At 65.1% G+C, this 17,776-nt stretch overlaps 1 protein-coding gene across 5 annotated transcripts in view; it reads right to left on the bottom strand.

Annotated features, from left to right (window-relative positions):
• SHANK2 (SH3 and multiple ankyrin repeat domains 2) overlaps positions 1 to 17,776 on the bottom strand; it is a 399,303-nt gene that overhangs the window by 23,393 nt on the left and 358,134 nt on the right. The gene's annotated exons all lie outside the window — the stretch shown is intronic.

The raw sequence follows: 17,776 nt of genomic DNA, 5'->3' as shown, positions 1-17,776 counted from the left end.
GCAGCCTGAGCTCCCGGCACCTCTGAGACAGGCGCCGCCTCCGTGCTCGAGGGCTCTTGGCTCCTTCAGGAACCGGTTCCCTCCCCTGGTGAGCGGCCCTGGCACAGAAATATACGTGAATGCACAGTGCGGGGCGGGGCCTCCAGCCCCAGAGCCTTGGCTGCGTTGCTTGGCCCCAATGGACACCCCGCCCCCGGCTGCAGTAGTGGTGCGCACCTGTGCCCAGGCGTAGCCCCGCTGGCAAAGCCGCGGCTGCTTCCCGCACATGCTGTCAACAGCCCATGCCCCCGTGCCCTCCTACAGCTGCCTCCAGGGGCCGGGCTGCTGCCTCTGGATCTGTACTCTTGGTGAGCTGTCGCAGACGGACACACGGTGTCACTGGGCCTCGGGCAGTGCCGCTCTGGGCTGTCTCCCTGCCAGCAGCCCCAGAGAACCGTGACGGGGTGTTCAGCCTTTGTTCCCCACCTCCCCCCGCCAATGTCGTCTTTCTGTCCTCAGCACTGAAGCTGCCTGTCCCCAGAGCTTGCATTTCTCGTGGGGCTGGGGGTGGTGGGCCGTGGGATTGGGGAGCCAGGGGCGTGGCTGGGGACAGGCAGTGGTGGGGGTGATGGTGATGAGACCAGGTTGCAGCATGAAGGCTCGGGGCGGGGGGGACAGGGCCCACCGATGGCTCCCATGGGGTGGAGGGAAGGCGGGAATGGGGTGCCAGCACTCGCTTCTGACCTGAGCAGCTGGGACTGTGGATGCCACTGCAGGTGCGGGAAGCTCGTGAGAGAGGGCGTGCTGCCAGGACACAGCGCGGCCAGGCGATGTGCGGCATAGAGCTGTCCTGTGTGAGGCTGGGGACGTTGGCCAGAGGGCTCAGCACTGCCCTGCTGGGGACAGCCCACAGGCCTGGCATCGACTGGGCTCCCCCAGGGATGCCATGCTCTCTGGGGGTGTGCTGTGCAGACTATGTGGCTGGCGTGGGCTGGTCACTGGAGCAGCTGGGCTCTGGCGGACCAGCGGGCAAGGAGGGGGGCTAGGGGCTGGGCCTTGGACTCTGTAGGCCCTCCAGCCCTTACAGCCTTGGGCCCAAGGGCTGGAGCCTTCATCCTCCAGAACCTTCTGGGTCTGTGTTCCTGGTTGCTGGGCATTGTCCCCCGTACCCTTGGCTAGGTCTGTCCATGGGGGAGCAGAGGTTTGCCCTGTGCTGGGGGGTGCCAGGCTGGAGCTCTTTGCCCCTGAAGTTTCCCAGGCAGGCACTGTGCCCTCTGGGGGAAGTGGGGTGGCTTTTAGTTGCTTATGGTGAGTTCGAGCCTAGAGGAGCCGTGTAGGAGCCTTGTAGAGAGGTCTACGCGGCCCCGGCACCGCCCACTGTGCTCTGTAGCTGTCGCCTGGGCTCACATCCCAGTGCGCTGCCCACGGTGCCCGCCAGGGCCAGGCTGGCTCTTGGGAGGGGCACCACCCTTTCTGTGGAAGCTGCTGTCCCCAGCCCAGCTCCCACGGGCGAGTCCAGCCCACGACCTCCTAATGGGCACTGCGCCCAGCAGCTGGAGGCCAGTGCAGGATTGCACGTGAGTGTGCGGCTGGAGCAGGGCCACTCGGCCTTCCGTGAAAGCCAGGTGACAAAGAGGCCCGAGGGGCTGGCCTGGAGCCGGGCTTGCAGTCACGTTTCCTGGGCCTCCGATTCTCTGACCCCCAGGGTTTGGCCTGGGTCGTCGGGGTTGTGAGTGTCCCTCGATGTCCATCACGCTCACAGCAGCCTCGGCTGAGTCCTGCCGTGTGCCAAGCCCCGCGGCTCATCCATGTCCTCCTCCCTGGCACAGATGGCATCTGGGAGTCCCTGGCACCCAGGCATTGCCCAGTGCCCCTGCCGAGTTGAGCTCTGTGGGGTCCCAGCTCTGTTGCTCTCGGGCAGGTGCCTGCCTGGTCAGCAGGGCCTTCTCAGGACACTGCGTGCGCAGCCTGCCCCACTGTGGGGAGCACCAACCCCATCCCAGAATGTTCCGCTTGGGCTCCATCTGGGCAGGTCCAGGATTGCTGAGGGCCAGATCCTGCCTGCGTGGGGCTTCCATCACTTAAGTTGGAGCTTCTAGTGCAAGCTGGACCTCCGACTCCCTTGTGGTGGTGCTGGCTGGGAGCTGAGCAGCTCCTCCTGCTGTGCACCGGGGCCCAGTGTCACATCCCTCGCTCGAGGCTCTGGTGACCGGTCACCGCCTCTGGTGTCGCTGGTTTTGGAATCTGGGAGGGGGCAGACTGAACTCTGTGCAGTGCTGCTCTCAAACTCGTCTGGGGCAGGGGAGTCTGGTGAACCCCGTGTGGTCTGAGCTTTTAGGACCATCTGCACCTGAACCAGGAGAGGGAAGGGTTGTGCCCAGTCTGTGCTGCAACGGGCAGGGGACCTGCTGCTGCCTGAGGGGCTGGTCACCCTGCTGGTCACCATTCTGCAGGATCTGTGGAACCACACGGGTGCACCGCGCACATGGATGTGAGGTCTGGAGGGGCCCCTAAATCTGCCTGAGGGACAGACCTCAGGCCTGCACACGTGAGCACCACCATGGCGCTGTGTGCTGGCCAGGTCCGCCTCAGCCAAGTGCAGAGTCCATCCCGGCCACTGCCTGTGTGGCTCTTTCTAGAGTGGAACGCTGATCCCCCTGGGCATGTAACTGACCCCAGGGCCCATCAGAGCAAGTCCTGGGGCCTGGCCGGAGCCTGCGCTGTGCGCCGCTGACACATCTTGTCTGCCCCTGGACGCTGTCACAGATGGCGCTGCGCCTCCCAGGACCCTGCGCTGTCTCAGCCCCAGAGCTCAGGGTGCGACTGCGCTGGGAAGAGTCTGCGGGGCTGAGCGGGGGTGGGCTCGCCTGCGCGGCTGCCCCAGCACCACAGGTGTCACACAGAGGGCGACTGTGGACACACACAGCCTCAGGAGGACCACCCTGTGCACTCCTGGGTCTCAGACTGTTGGACTCCTGCTGTGAGGGTTCCCGTGTCTCCAGTGGAAGCCACCACACCCAGCCACATGCCTGCACCTTGCCAGCCACCACCTTGGCCTGCGGCGCCCCCCTGCCCCCCGCCATGATGGTGCTAGGAGCCGGGCCTGCGTAGGAGCCCTGGGAACGGAGGTCCACGCAGGATGCGGCTGGCTGCCAACCAGAAGCTGACCGGAGCCTGGGGCTCACAGAGTCCTTGGCTCTGGGGTTTCTGCCGGAGCAGCCGGGATGAACCGAGATGGGACTTGGGATGATTTGGCTGTGCCCCCCCAGCCTCTGCACGTACATCGCAGCTCCAGGGTATGTGTGTGGGTGTGTGGGTATTGCTGCGGGGGCCGCCACAGCCCCCAAGGGCTCTGTTGCTGTTCCCTCACCCCTAGGGCCGGGGCTGGTCATGGGGTGCCTGGGGGAAGTGTGTGGAGGGTGACTGCCGGTGGCCCGTGAGGCAATGGGACAGGTCGCATCAGGAATGAGGGCTCTGGAGCTGCCCCCGTCTTCCCCCACCTTGGGTTCAGTCGTTGCCAGAGAGGACCTCAGCCTGCACTCCCCATGGCCTCCCTCCCCTGACCCCTTCCTGGACATGGGAAAGGCTTCTCAAGCTGCCCACCAGAGGCCACGTGAGGTGGCCACATGCAGCCCCCCATGGAGATGCCCTGACCTCCCTCCCACCCCCACTGCCCTGAGCCAGGGGCTGTGGGGCCTTGGGCTGTTGTGGCTTAGCAGCTGGTGTGCAGGAGAGCTCTCAGCACTGGGAGGTGACGCCAGCTGAGTGAGCCCGATGCCTGCAGGGACCCCCCCCCCCCAGAGGAGCTGAGCTGCGACAGTCACCTTCCACGTGAGCCCCCAGCCTCCACATAGACCTGGGAGCAGTGAGGGGCTGGCGTCCTGTAGTGCCAGGGAGCCTGGTGCCCCACAGGAAACCTGGCCTGCAGTCCCAGCATGCTGCACCGGGGTGTGTGTGCGTCCCCTGACCCTAGGGAGTAGAGGCCTCGGAGTAGGGAACTTCACAACCCACCCTGCAGAGTGACATGCCACTCCCTATGTCACCTGACACGGGGAGGGAGCCACAGTCAGGTGCTGGCAAGAACCAAGGCCTGGCACCAGGCCACAGTGAGGTGGGGACTCCGACGTCGCAGTCGTACGTGACGACGTCCACGAGCTCATCAGGATGGAGCTCCGGCTCCGTGTCGCCCGTCCACTGGTGCCACTCGGTGCTCACGCTGTCTGCTGACACAGTGCGCCCGGCACTCCCAGGCCTCCTAGTTCTCGTCATTGGTGGGCACCGTCCCTGAAACCCTACCGCTCAGATGCCCGCCACAGCCCCTGCCCCCGATGGGACACCCAGGGATGTTTCCAGACACTGCCAATTGTGCATGGCAGGACCAGGGCACTTAGCCCCTCCCCTTTACCCCCCACCCCCGCCGGGAGGTGTCCTCGTCCAAGTTCACGCCAGAACCAGGAGCAAGATTTACGTCAGGCCCGGGCGCCGACGGCTGCTAGGCCCTGCTCGCCGTGGTCTTCCTGGGCAGAACAGTTCTGTCTTCACTTCTTGTGTACTTGGCAGTAACTCTGATCCAAACACTTCCCTAACCGTGTCATTCTCCCAGCACCTTCTAACACACGAGCCTCTCAGCTCGCCTTCTCCACCTGGCCTCCCAGCGACGCTGGGGTCCGTGCTGCCCCTACAGGCACCTCAGGACTCCACCCTGTGCTGGTCTCCCCAGGCCCAGAAATGCGCTGCTTTGGCCCAAAGCTCTGCTCGGCAGGAGCTTGGCGCTGGCTGCCGTCCTGCCCCTTCGCGTCTTCCTCCCTCCCCCGGCCTACCCGGAAACGGCTTGATCTGCAACGTAACTGATGCTTTCCTGGTGTACAGTCTGAGGTAGGAGGTAAGGTAAGACAGCTGCCTGATTCTTCCGTAGGCGACAGCTATAGAGACCGATAAAACACAGTCCCCACCCCACATCCAAACCAAAGCAGTCTTGTAGGTTTTGGAGGGTGAGCACAAAGGCCGATTTGGAAGTTGGAAACTCGGAAGCTTTGGTTCACGGAGGGACAGCAGGCACCTGCAGCTCTGGCCGCCAGAGGGAGGGGCCCCCCAGAAAAGAGCAGAGAGAGGAGGCTCCGTGTCCTGGGCACAGATGTCCCCAAAGCCCCGGGCCGATGGTCGCGCCCCGAGCGTACGGGGTGAACGTGGCTGCCTGCCGAGGCCCGGAACTGACCGCTGACTGCCGCGGCAGGCTCGAGGGGAGTTTGCAGTCACAAATCACCAGAATGCTTAGCAAAGGAGCGCAACAGAACAATTCTAACTCACTGGACGAACTCGGGGTGCCGAAGCGTCACAGAGAGGAACTGAAAGCTACCCGAGCAGTCAGGTAAAGGAAGATGCACTCGTGAATCAAAGACGTGGACTCTGGGTAACGGAAGGAATTACAGACAGAATCTGAAGCTCAGCAGTGCGCCGGAGGGGCCGGCGTCCTGGTTAACACCCCCCCCCCCCCCCCCGACGGCACCAACCCTTGGTGGAGCAGGTGCGCCAGTCCCAGCTGCTCTGCTTCTGGGAGACCCTGCTGGAGTCCCAGGTTCCCGGCCTCAGGCTGGGCCAGCCCTGGCCACTGCAGCTGTCTGGGAGGAAACCACAATGGAGGATTCTCTCTCTCTCTCTCTCTCTAGTAAGTGAATCCTGTTTACAACACACTGGAGGACTTGCGGGAGACAGGAGATGCGTCATGGAAGATACTGAAGACTCCACCTGTGGGACCTGGCACCTGTGCGGGGCTGCCCGGGCCTGAGTGGCAGACGGGACAACTCATGGCCGGGCAGCCGAGGCAGGAGGGCACAGGACCCAGAAGGGGTACCCCCCACCTCGGTCCTGGCTGTCCTGAGGATGGCGCCAGCTAACACAGGGCAAAGTAACTGCAGATCACTTCCCACCTGGGTTTCTGCCCACAACACCTAGTGTGCGGGCACATGTGACGGCTGCAGGCCCCACCAGCACCATGTTAGCCCGTGCGTGGAGCCCGTGGGCAGGTGGAGAGGGAGAGCCATGGTGACGCCAGTGAGCGTGAATGGAACAAAGTGCCAGTGACAGGTCCATGGCACGCAAAGCCGGCACGTGTTCTCCCACACTTTCCAAGGCTGGGGGGCAAGGTGTCGCCTGTCCCATGCTGGACAGCACAGACCACACCGCCACGAACGCCAGTGTTGCCACAGCAACCTGCAGTGCACGGGGGCGGGGGTGCGGCCCAGCGCCCTGGACACCAGCGGGCTGCCTCAGGGTCTCGCTCGTGCCTGTCCCAGCGAGCCAGCTGGGTCCTTGCGTCTGTTCTCACGTCTGCTGCTTCCTCACGGGTGGCCTCTGGAAGCGGACTCTGGTGCCTGCCCGGCGTTTGTGAGCAGGACGAATGCTGCTCCTTGTTCACGGAGAGGGTCAACGACCCCTGGTGGCCAACACGGTCGGAGCCGACACTGCCGGCCCGCAGCACTCCCTGTTCTTGCTGGCGGAAGTGTAGACTCGGGACCCGGGAGCAGAGCCCGCACAGTCCCAGACGCCTGACAGAGGAGCCAGGGCAGCGCCAGGGAGGAGGGGCAGCTTTCCAGCAGGTGGGGTGGACAAGTGGCCACCCACCCACCTGAGCAAGGAGTGCGGACATGGGCCTGAAGCCCTGCATGAAAGTGAGCCCCCAGCAGATTGCAGAGCCCCTAGGAGCACGGTCAGGGTAGGACGTGGCCTCTGGTGGGGACGTGGCACGGCGCAGCCAGGTCCGAGGGCAGTGAGCGTTTCCTCCAAAGCGAAGCGCACCCTCACCATGCAGCCCGGCAAGGGTGTGCCTCGGTCACCCCACCCCCACGAGCGGACAGCCTGCAGCCCCTGCCAGCACACATGGCTGCGTGGACACTGGCTCGCCCACGTGCAGCAATGGACACGTGACACTGGCTCACACATGCAGAGCAGTGCACGCATGACACACTGGCCCACACAGAAATGGATGTGTGACACACTGGCCCACATGCGCAGAGCAGTGCGTGACACGCCCCCACACACAGGGCACATGTGATGCCCACACAGAACAATTACTCCATGCTACAAAGACACGCAGCCATAGAGGGCAGGGAGGAAGCTCCATGGGTATCAGTAAGTGACCGGAGCCAACCTGCAGAGGTTACCACCGTGTGATGCCAGCAACATGGAATCCAGAAGGGGCAAACTGATGGCCATGGGAAGAGGGAGGAAGAGGCGGAGCTCAGAGGGCTATCGGCAGGGACACGGCTCCGCAGGGTACTGACAACCGTGGGCAGCTGTCTGTCAGCTGCAGAGTGAACCCTAATGGAAATCACAGGTGACCTGGTAACTGTGTCGGGACTTGGTCCCCGGCTGCCATGCTGTGCCCTCACTCTGAAGCCAGATGCCAGGGGCTGGGGCAGTGGGTGATGAGGGGATTCTCGGGTGCTCAAAGAATGGTCTATTGGGCAGGTGTGTGGGGCTATGGGTTAAGATACTGCATGGGACACCTGTGTCCCCCATCAGGAGTGTTTGGGTGCTCCCTGTGCACACCACGGGAGGCAGCAGGAGACGGCCCAAGTCGTTGGGCCCCTGCCACCCATGTGAGAGACCCGGATGGAGTGCCTGGGCCAGTCCCAGGCATTGTGGGTATTTTGGGAGTGAACCAGACCAGAGGACCAGAGTCCTTGTCTCTGAATAAATACCCAAGGGACACAACAGCATCGCAACACCTACAAAGGAGCCTCCAGCCCCCTAGCTTCAGCCCCTCGTGGCCAGGTTTCCCACTGTGTACAGCCGAGTCGTGAGCAGGGCCGGCTGCCTGACGTTTCTGAACCTTTTTAACCCACAGGTCCCCGCCTCTCCCTGACCCCCTCCCAGCCAGGTCCTTCGCACGCCTGGGGTCTTGCTCAGTTCGTCGCGGCCCCATGACTGCGGCCTGCGCTGGGCAGAGCCGTGCACCCCCACGCCAGGGCCCTTGCGATGCCCGTGTCCTGGCGGGTCGGGCACTGTCAGCCCACCCTCCCCCGCGGCCTGGACCCCCAGGGGAGTCAGCGGCCGCTGAGGAAGTGTCACTGCCGCCTTCACCCGGGATGGCAGGGGGACCGCGCGCGTCAGCTGCGGCTGCGCGTACTGGCTGCAGTGACTTCTCGGGAGACATTTCCCAGCCTCAGGAAACATTGACCGTCCGTCCGTCCATCCGTCCTTCCGTCATTCATTCACTTAGCGGGTGAGCTTCCGTCTGCCAGCTCACTCCCCAGATGACCACAACAGCCCCCAGCCCTGGAGCCAACGCCCACTGCCTGCACTGGGAGTGGAGCTGGGGCTCGGGTCCAGGCCCTGCCCGGCCGCCGCCTCCGCTCTCATTACCTCAAGCACAGGCCGTCCGTCCATCCTCAGGTGACGAGCTGGCTCCTGCCCGTGTGACCAGGTCCTCTGAAGTGTGGTTCCAGGGATGTTCCAGGGGCCCTGCCACGCTTCCCAGCCTTTGCTCACAGGCCTTGAGCCTTCCAGCACTTCTGGTGCACGGGGACGCGGTGAGGGGAGCCCTCGGGCCGCCGCTGCCACCCGGTGTTTCCACGTCTCCCGGCTCTCTCCCAAGGTCCCCCGAGGACACGAAGTCCCTTCAGCTGTCGCTGTGACCTGAGCCTCCAGTGCCTTTCTGTGCTTTGGATGACCCTGGCACTTGGCAGCACTGGTGCCTGGACGGTCCTCAGGGTAGGGCTGGGGATCTTGGGAGGCGGCACACAAAGGCCTGGTGGCTGTCGGTGTCACCATGATCGCCCGGCCCCACCTCCGAGAGCAGAATGCTCCCCATGGGACGCCGCCTCTTCTCGCCAGGCTGTCTCAGTGGTCCTAACCCACGGCAACCAGACCTTGTCACTCGGTTCTGCCCAATTCTGGTCACCAGGAGCTCCTGTGTCCCTGAGAGTGACCAGGCCTTGCTTTGGGAGCCCTGCCCTTCTTCCTGGCTCCTGGCTGCTTGCCCCCTGGGTCAGTCTAACTGTGCACCTTGGCCCCTGCGCCTTGTCCTTGTGGCTCTGGGGTGACAGAATATTCTAGGCTCCCCAGGACACTGCTAGCTCCAGCGGATACTTAGAAGGCAGCGTTCGCTGTGTGTCTTCCTCTCAGCACCCCCCCCCCCCCCGGCTGGAAACCCCCAGGCCCTGGTGGCCGACATGGAGGAGCGGACTCGGTTCCGACACACGCTAGTGCTCCGTGTTACAGCGAGACACGCGTTACCCTGGAAATAACCTGTGTGTGACGCCATCCATCTCATTTGCAGTTATGGCCATCACAGCGTGAAAATGTTGGAGTAATTACGTTTTACAGTCTGAGATACTCCATTTCAAAATCCAATCTACAAAAGAAAAAAGTCCATTTCTCTTATATCCTCTTTCTGACCAGGAAACATTAAATTAAAAAGGAAAAACTGGGGGTGGATTATCTTTTTTTTTTTTTTTGACAGGCAGAGTGGACAGTGAGAGAGACAGAGAGAAAGGTCTTCCTTTGCCGTTGGTTCACCCTCCAATGGCCGCTGCAGCCGGCGCATCTCGCTGATCCGAAGCCAGGAGCCAGGTGCTTCTCCTGGTCTCCATGCAGGTGCAGGGCCCAAGCACTTGGGCCATCCTCCACTGCACTCCTGGGCCACAGCAGAGAGCTGGCCTGGAAGAGGGGCAACCGGGATAGAATCCGGTGCCCTGACCGGGACTAGAACCCGGTGTGCCGGCGCTGCAAGGCGGAGGATTAGCCTGTTGAGCCACGGCGCTGGCAGATTATCCTTTCACCAAGAAGAAATGCACAGGGGCTGGTGTCAGGCCCACTCACGGTGCGGCACCCCATTTAGGGGTAGGGGCTGAGTCCTGGCGGCTCCACTTCCAATCCAGCACCCTGCCAATGGCCTGGGGAAGCAGTGGAAGATGGCCCAAGTCCTTGGGTCCCTGCACCCACATGGGAGACCCGAGGCCTGGAATTTCAGGCTCCTGGCTGCTCCCTGGCCATTTGAGCCATCTGGGGAGTGAACCAGTGGATGGAAGACCTTTCTGTCTCTCTCTAACTCTGCCTTTCAAACTAAATCTTGAGAAAACCCCCCTGTGTGTATGTACCTGTGTGCATGTGGGATGTGCACGCATGTCTGAGTGGGTGCACATGAGAGCTGCACATGCCGGAGCGCATCGTGTGGCCTCCCTCCCTGGGTGAAGGCAGCACGTGGGCACACCCTCCTCACGCCTATCTTCCCCACGTGACCACACATTGGCACAGATGTTCCTGCTTTCTCAGTGAGAACTTCCCACGAGAGAGGCTGCCGGCTCGAAGCTCGGGGTCCAGCTCCCCCGGCTGCACTGCTGCCGTGTGCTCGGCCCCACTCAGGGCCTCGGGGAGCCCAGCCCACCTCAGGCCTGGCTTCACGCGCCCACTTTCCCAGCCTGCGTGTCTCCCACGAGATGTTTCCCAAACTCACTTGTTGGAAAAGTTGCCCAGAGGACCTGACCCAGAAGGTACAGGAAGGTTGCCCATGGGCAGACGCTGCCGTGGCCGCCACGTGGGCGTCCTGGCGTCCACTCATGCCTGACTCCAGCCCTGGCCTTGCCTCCTCCACTCAGGGTCTCCTCTGGTGTCCCCGTGTCCCCTCCCATGCCACCTGGGGCCTTTGATCCATCCAGACCACTCGCTCCAGCTCCAGGGCCTGCGCGGGGTGGGCCGGCCTCCTACTCACCCCCACTGAGCTCTCGCCAGGCCTCAGCCTGCCCTGTCCTGCACCCAGACCTCAGCTCGGGAGTGGAAGGAGCAGAGAACGGCCCGGGGACCCAGCTCCTCTCCTAGTGACGGCGCTGCTCCGGCGCACGCCCCCTTGAGAAGTTACACACGGCGCCTGCAGCAGCCCATGGCTGCCTTGTCCTGCTCCCCTGGCTGGCCCCGCCCCTCGGTGCACGGGCCCAGCAGGTGCTTGGTGCTGGCTGCTGAGCAGTTCCCTGGCGCCAGGGCCAACACCGGGGGCTGCAGCGCCAGGGCTCAGGTGCCAGCTTCGCCTCCTCCCCAGGAGTTTCGATCTGGGCCAGGGCTCTGGGACCAATGAACGCCACATGCGGCGCAGGGAGGGGAGGCACACACGCACACGAGTGTTCACACGTGATTCATCCCACACACACACACCCGAGTGTTCACACGATTCATCTCACACACATGTCACCATGCAGGTGGGTGTGTGACATCACGTGGGCAGTGTTAGAGCAGTGGCACCTGCCGACTCTGTCCTCCCTGGCTGTCTCTCCAGGGTCCCTTGGCCAGCAGCCCTTCACCCCCGTGGCCAGCAGGCCCTGTGCCTGGGGCTGGGCCTGGGATGCACCCTCACAGGGCCTCCAGCCACAGAGTGGCTGCCATGGGTCACGTGGGGCTGGGCTATGATGGAGACACAGCACTGAGACGCGCGGGCCGGGCTCAGCGGCAGGCCAGCAGGGCGCAGCTCCGCGTGGCCGGGCAGGGGCCATGTGGACCCAGTAGCTCCCCTGCAGGACTGCCAGTGGGGTCCCAGACAGACCCAGGAGGCGGAGGTGACCGAGTGCGGATGGCAGGTGAAGACGCCCGTGGGCCAGCCGTGCCACGTGGCATGGTCATTCACCATGGGGACAAACGGACCACGGACACGGCCACTACCATGGGTGACCCTGAAGAAACCTGCTGACTGGCAGGGGCCAGGCCCCCAAGACCATTGCACGAAATGTCCAGACCAGGCTTGAGATGGACAGACGGGGGCCGGAGGGGACCAGGAGGGGCTGTGATAGCGCGGGCAGGAGGCAGCGAGGGGGCGGCAGCCTCAGGACACCGAGACCACGCCAAAGGCAGGGCTCAGGCGGGCAAGCTGTGAGTTCTGCAGGGGGACCCAGTACCGGAAGCACTGGGTACAAACTCAACTTCCTCACCCCGGAAGCCCGCGTCCCGACAGCTGGCCCCGTGAGCTTTGCTGTGTCGGCCTCCGTGACTTCTGGATCAAGCGAGTTCACGAATGTAAGAGGCACCTGCCCAGCACGCCCCCAGGGGCGGTGGCTGCTCACTCCACCTGCAAACCTGCTCCTCACCCCACGCTACCCTCTTGGTCTGCCATTGTGCTGGCCATGAGACCCCCACGCGCCCTGGATTCTTCTTCTGCCAGTTCCTCTGTCTTCCTGGCGCAGCCCTGGGGGCAGGTCCTGAAATCGCCACCGCTCCCCGGTGAAGTCACCGGCAGGGCCCAGCCCGGCCTCGCACGGCACCCGGCTCTGCCGTCTGTGCTCTCGCCAAGCTGGGCTGCTGCCAGGTCACCCACAGGGGACAGGTCTCCCTAAGTGACAGTCCGCTGTGGCTCAGAGCTCAGATGAAGAGGAGAACAGGGGTGGGGCGGGGCGGGGTGGGGGCTCCCATTCTGTGTGAGTCAGCCCTGGCGTCACCAAGGGCACACTGCAGGCCATGGAGCTGCCTTGGGCTGACATGGATGAAGCTGACTGCGCCCGTGAAGGCCGGGCTGCCAGGTTTCACAGGGTGAGGCCACAGACGGCGAGGGGCGCTGGGCCATGCACAGGGCAGGAAGTGGGGGATGGCTGGACAGGGGCCGCTGACAGAAACACTGGGCAGGCCCAAGCTGGAGGGAGGACCCGGTGCAGGGCGGGAAGGCAGGTGTGGCAGGTACACAAAGCTTCCACCCCCACCTCCCCCCAGTGGCCGCATCTTCCCGTCCACTGGTCCACTCAGCCATCTGTCCATCTCTCCTTCTATCTGTCCATTCACCCATCCATCCATCCACCCACCCACTCCTCTGTCCACCTCTCCTGGCACCGTCCGTCCATCTTCCTGCCCACTCGTCTCTCTGAGACCTAGCAGGTCGACTCTGAGGTCAAGGATTGTGCCAGATGTTCACGGCCTTGCACAGCTCTGGGGGCGGGTGGCAGCCAACCATGGGAGCCCAGGCCAGCCCTGTGGCAGGACGGCAGCCACCCAGCAGGGCTGTGGGAGGGTCGGCTCCAGGGGGCAGCCGAGAGCCAGGTGCTAGCAGGGAGTGGGGCCCAGATGCAGCCTGAGATGACCACCCCCCTTCGGGGGCCTTGGACCGCGGGGAGGGGGAGCCTGGGGGCAGCCATCCAGGGACCTCAGGAAGGGGCCAGGGCCAGAACAGACACAGCTCCCCAGAGGCCGCACGGCCAAGGGTCCCATGCCGCACTTGAAGCCCCTCAGCGGGGGCTGGAGCCCAGCCCTGCCTGCAGGCGGCCTTAGCCCAGGAGGCCTCGCTGCCCACGTGGCCGGAAGCCGTGCTTCCTGCTTTGTTAAAGTTCAGGCCGTTGGACTGAGCTGAGCAGGAGGCTGGGCTAAAATAAAACCGCAGCTGCGTCAGTGTGTGGGCGCTGCAGGCTGGAGGCCGCTCTGCAGCGGGCGCGCCGCCGCCGGGAGCCCCAAGACTGCGGGGGCCCCTGTGGTCCCCGCGGCCACTCTGTGGCCCCCGCGCCCACTCTGTGGCCCCCACGCCCACTCTGTGGCCCCCGCGCCCACTCTGGCCCCCACGCCCACTCTGTGGCCCCCACGCCCACTCTGTGGCCCCCACGCCCCCTCTGTGGCTCCCATGCCCACTCTGGCCCCCACGCCCCCTCTGTGGCCCCCACGCCCACTCTGTGGCCCCCGCGCCCACTCTGGCCCCCACGCCCACTCTGTGGTCCCCACGCCCACTCTGTGGCCCCCGCGCCCACTCTGGCCCCCACACCCACTCTGTGGCCCCGCGCCCACTCTGTGGCCCCCACGCCCACTCTGGCCCTCACGCCCCCTCTGTGGCTCCCACGCCCCCTCTGTGGCCCCCACGCCCACTCTGGCCCCCACGCCCACTCTGTGGCCCCCACGCCCACTCTGGCCCTCACGCCCCCTCTGTGGCTCCCATGCCCACTCTGGCCCCCACGCCCACTCTATGGCCCCCACGCCCACTCTATGGCCCCCATGCCCACTATGGCCCCCATGCCCACTCTGTAGCCCCTGTGCCCACTCTGTGGTCCCCGTGCCCACTCTGTGGCCCCCACGCCCACTCTGGCCCCCACGCCCACTCTGGCCCTCACGCCCCCTCTGTGGCTCCCATGCCCACTCTGGCCCCCACGCCCACTCTATGGCCCCCATGCCCACTCTATGGCCCCCATGCCCACTCTGGCCCCCACGCCCACTCTGTAGCCCCTGTGCCCACTCTGGCCCCCTGCGCCCACTCTGTGGTCTCCGTGCCCACTCTGTGGCCCCCACGCCCACTCTGTGGCTCCCGCTCCCACTCTGGCCCCCACGCCCACTCTGTGGCTCCCATGCCCACTCTGTGGTCCCCACGCCCACTCTGGCCCCCACGCCCACTCTGGCCCCCACGCCCACCCTCTGTGGCCCCCGTGAGCTCTTGCGTTCGAGCTCACAGGTGCCCCTCAGGGTGGCCGGGGCGGGTACTGCAGACCATGTGCCCGGGCGTGTGGGGTCACAGCAGAGCACTGGGGAGCGGACACGGCACCTTCCCAGCCCATGAAGACTGGGCCCTGCCGACCCCCGGGAGAAGTGCAGCTCGGGGCTGGGGCTGGGCTGGGAGGGGCCGGGCGCGGCTGGCCCTGTCTTTCGCTCCTGTCGGGCACCCTAACCCTGGGTTCCAGGGCTGTGGTCTGGATGTGTGGGCCCAGGAGCCCACTGAAGCAGGCACGGCCGCGTACCCCCATGGAGGCCTCGTGTGAGGAGCCTGGCCGTGTCCTGTGTGTGCGTGGGTGGGGGGCAGACAGGACAAGGAGAGGGCCGGAGGAGAGGCGTGAGGCCGGCGGCAGTGGCACTCCCTGGGCCTCGGCCTGGCCCCAGTTGCTAAATCCCCCTCCTAGGTGCCCACTCCAGGGGTCTCCACAACAGACCCCTCCCCACAGAGTGCCCACTAGGAGAGGACAGGCGCGGTGGTCCCTGGGAAGACGCAGCCCTGCTCCCAGACCTGGGGGTGAGACTCTGCGAAAAGTTCTTGCAAATGTGACTAAGCCAAGGGTCTCAGCCCGAGGTGAGGCTGTGAGGCACAGGAGTGGAGAGCGGAGCGAGGGGGCCGCACGCACGGGACGCCTGCAGCCCCTGGTGCTGCAAGGGGCTGGGAGCGCCGCCCCGGAGCCTCCAGCGGCCCCCCCCCCCCCCCCGGGGCCACTGAACTTCAGCCCAGGGAGACCCCGTCTGACTCGCGGCTGGCAGGGCTGAGGGCTGTGAGAGTAACCCGCTGCTCTGTGCGGGCTTTGGTGGCGATGCCGTGGCAGCTGCCCTGCCACCCAGGAAGTAAAGAAGCGGCCGGCTCCGGTCTCCCAGGGTGGCAGGGCTGTGTGGTGTGCAGGGCTGGGGCTGGTGCTGCCGGCGTCGGCACTGAGCCTTAGTGACAAGAGGCCTCCGCTGTGTGACTTCCAGCTGCCCCGAGCGACTCTGGCCAGTGACTGGCCCCAGAGGGCAGGTGGAGGAAGCCACGGGAGTCACCGGGGTGCCTGCAGCCGGCGTGCACCAGGCCTCTGGCCCAGGACCCATGATGCGGGAGGCGCAGTCAGGAAGAGTAGGGATCATGGAGCGAGGCCCGAGTGGAGCCGTTAGCAGCCCCCTGCCCCCCACAGCCCCTCCGTGGACACAGCCAAAGGCCACCCAGGACCCTGGGACCCCAGGGCCTCCTCTCTGGGTGGCCCCGCTGCTCCCTCCCTGGGGTCACTCAGCATTTCCCCCAGTGGTCAGGTGATCTGTGGACACAGCCATTGTGCCAAGGGGGTGGGCCCAGATCCCTGTGGAGCAGACACCGTGAGCCCAGACTCGTGGGCGTGGCACACCAGGCCTCTGTGCCAGGCTCTGGGTACGGCGAGGTCACAGCAAACAGCTCCCGTGGGCTCTGGGGTGGCTCCCACCCTGGGCTGAGCCCAAGGGGGCAGCTCCTCCCCCAGGGTCCTCCACAAGAGTTGAGGAGGGGACACCCCCGGGATGTTTGCATACGGACGGTGGCAGAGACCCCCTTCGTCCCGGCTGTGGTGGGGTCTGTGCCATTTCCCGGGGGCTCTGCCTGTCCATGGGGGGGTCTGCCACCCCCATATCTGACCGCATCTGATTTTGTCCGTGTGACCAAGCCCAGGTAACCTCTCATCACCACGGCTCCTTCCATGGGAATCCCTGGCGTGGCTTAGCCAGAATCCACCTGCTCCGTGGGGGTCGGAACTGAGTCCGGGACTCCAGCAAGGTCTGCGCCTCCTGTCTTCCTGCCCTGGGTAAAGTTTCCAGCGCTTCTGCTTCTGTCCAGCTCTGACTGGCCCGGCCCCAGCACCACCCACAGGCCCTTCTCAGCACCACCCACTCCTGCCTCGCCTGGGAGAGAGAAACGCCATCTCGGGAGCCGCTTTGAAGTGGAGTTCTGGTCCGTATGGCTGACTTCGCCAGGGCAGCTCCCCTGTGAGGGGCGCCTGCTCCTCGTGGCCCCCTGGACTCCACCCGCAGCCGCCAACGCCCCTGGCAATCCCACGTCTGAGGCCCGTGGCACCAGCTCACCGGGAGATCGACTCTGAGAACGGGACACGTCCCCTCTCACGCTGCCAGCTGCACTGAACACCCCCGAGCCCACCGGGACCCCCAGCAGAGGAGCCGCTGTGTGCGGACTGCCCTGGGCAGGTGTCCTGGCTGTCGGCAGGACCTGGAGTGGGCGCCTGCCTGCGCACTCAGCTTCTCGCTGCCCCATGCGGGCCACCTAGCGGCTGACTGCTCCTGGGACCACTGCCACCCCAGGCAGTGGCCTGGCTTCCAGGACTGCCCTGCCTGGGGCCTGTGCTGCAAACCCGCTGCTGGGCTCGGATCCCGACTCACCCCTCCTGGAGTCCCTGGGGACGGGGACCAGGGCTTGCTGTGGCCTGTGGAGCTGGCTGGCTGGAGCCAGCTCTGCACCCTTGCTACTGGCATTGCGGGCTGTCATGGGGTGAAAAGTGTCCCCCAAAAGATACAGCCACATGCTGCTCCTGGACCTGTGGCCTGAAAATGCGGTCTCCCTGGCCCGGGATGGGCCCCCAACCCAGTGGCCGCTGGCGAGGGCGTTACTATAAGAGGGGACACCTGGACGCACGTGGAGGAAGCTGCCCACCTGGCCAGGAGCGACGGAGCGTGGCTGCCACAGGCTGGGGGAAAAGTCCTCCCTGGGCCCCCTGAGAGAACGCTGTGCCCGCCGACTGGGCTTTGGGACTCGGGTCCCCTGAGCTCTGAGAGGCCACACAGGCCACGGGCCGAGCCCACAGCAGCCTCAAGACGTGGCACAAGGCACGGCCGTGCCCACAGGGGTGCCTGGTGCCCAACTGCACACCCTCCAGGCAGGCACAGGCTGCGGCGGGGTGTGACCTACCTAAGGGGGCTCGGGGCTTTGTCCCGGGGCTGGGGCTGCTCTGGGGGCTGGGAGGCAGGAACCCTCAGTGCCGCTGGCCCTGGGTCTCCCCTGAAAGCTGTGCCCCTGGGGGTGACCTCCTGCCCCTACATGGGCAGCAGACCCCTACTGCGTGCAGTATCTCACTCCACGTGCAGCCCTCCTGCCGACAAAGGCTTGCCAATGAAGACAGAGGAGCCCTGTCTCCCACCCAGACGATTCCAGAAATACCACAAAGACCATGCCCCCAATGGCGTCTGCAAATGACAGTCACAGAACCACCGTGGTGACCACGCACCAAGACCTGGTGTCGGTCTGGTGAGCCACAGTGGTCTCGGCGTGACGACGGCCACTGCGCAGTCAGCTCTGATCCGCGCTGGCACTGTCCCCGCCTTGGCCCCGCAGGTCTCCCTGGCACTGTCCCCGCCTTGGCCC

This window comes from Lepus europaeus, chromosome 7 (assembly GCF_033115175.1).
Source record: "Lepus europaeus isolate LE1 chromosome 7, mLepTim1.pri, whole genome shotgun sequence".
In the NCBI taxonomy this organism is placed as follows: domain Eukaryota; kingdom Metazoa; phylum Chordata; class Mammalia; order Lagomorpha; family Leporidae; genus Lepus; species Lepus europaeus.
This window is presented reverse-complemented; position numbering and strand designations above follow the sequence as displayed.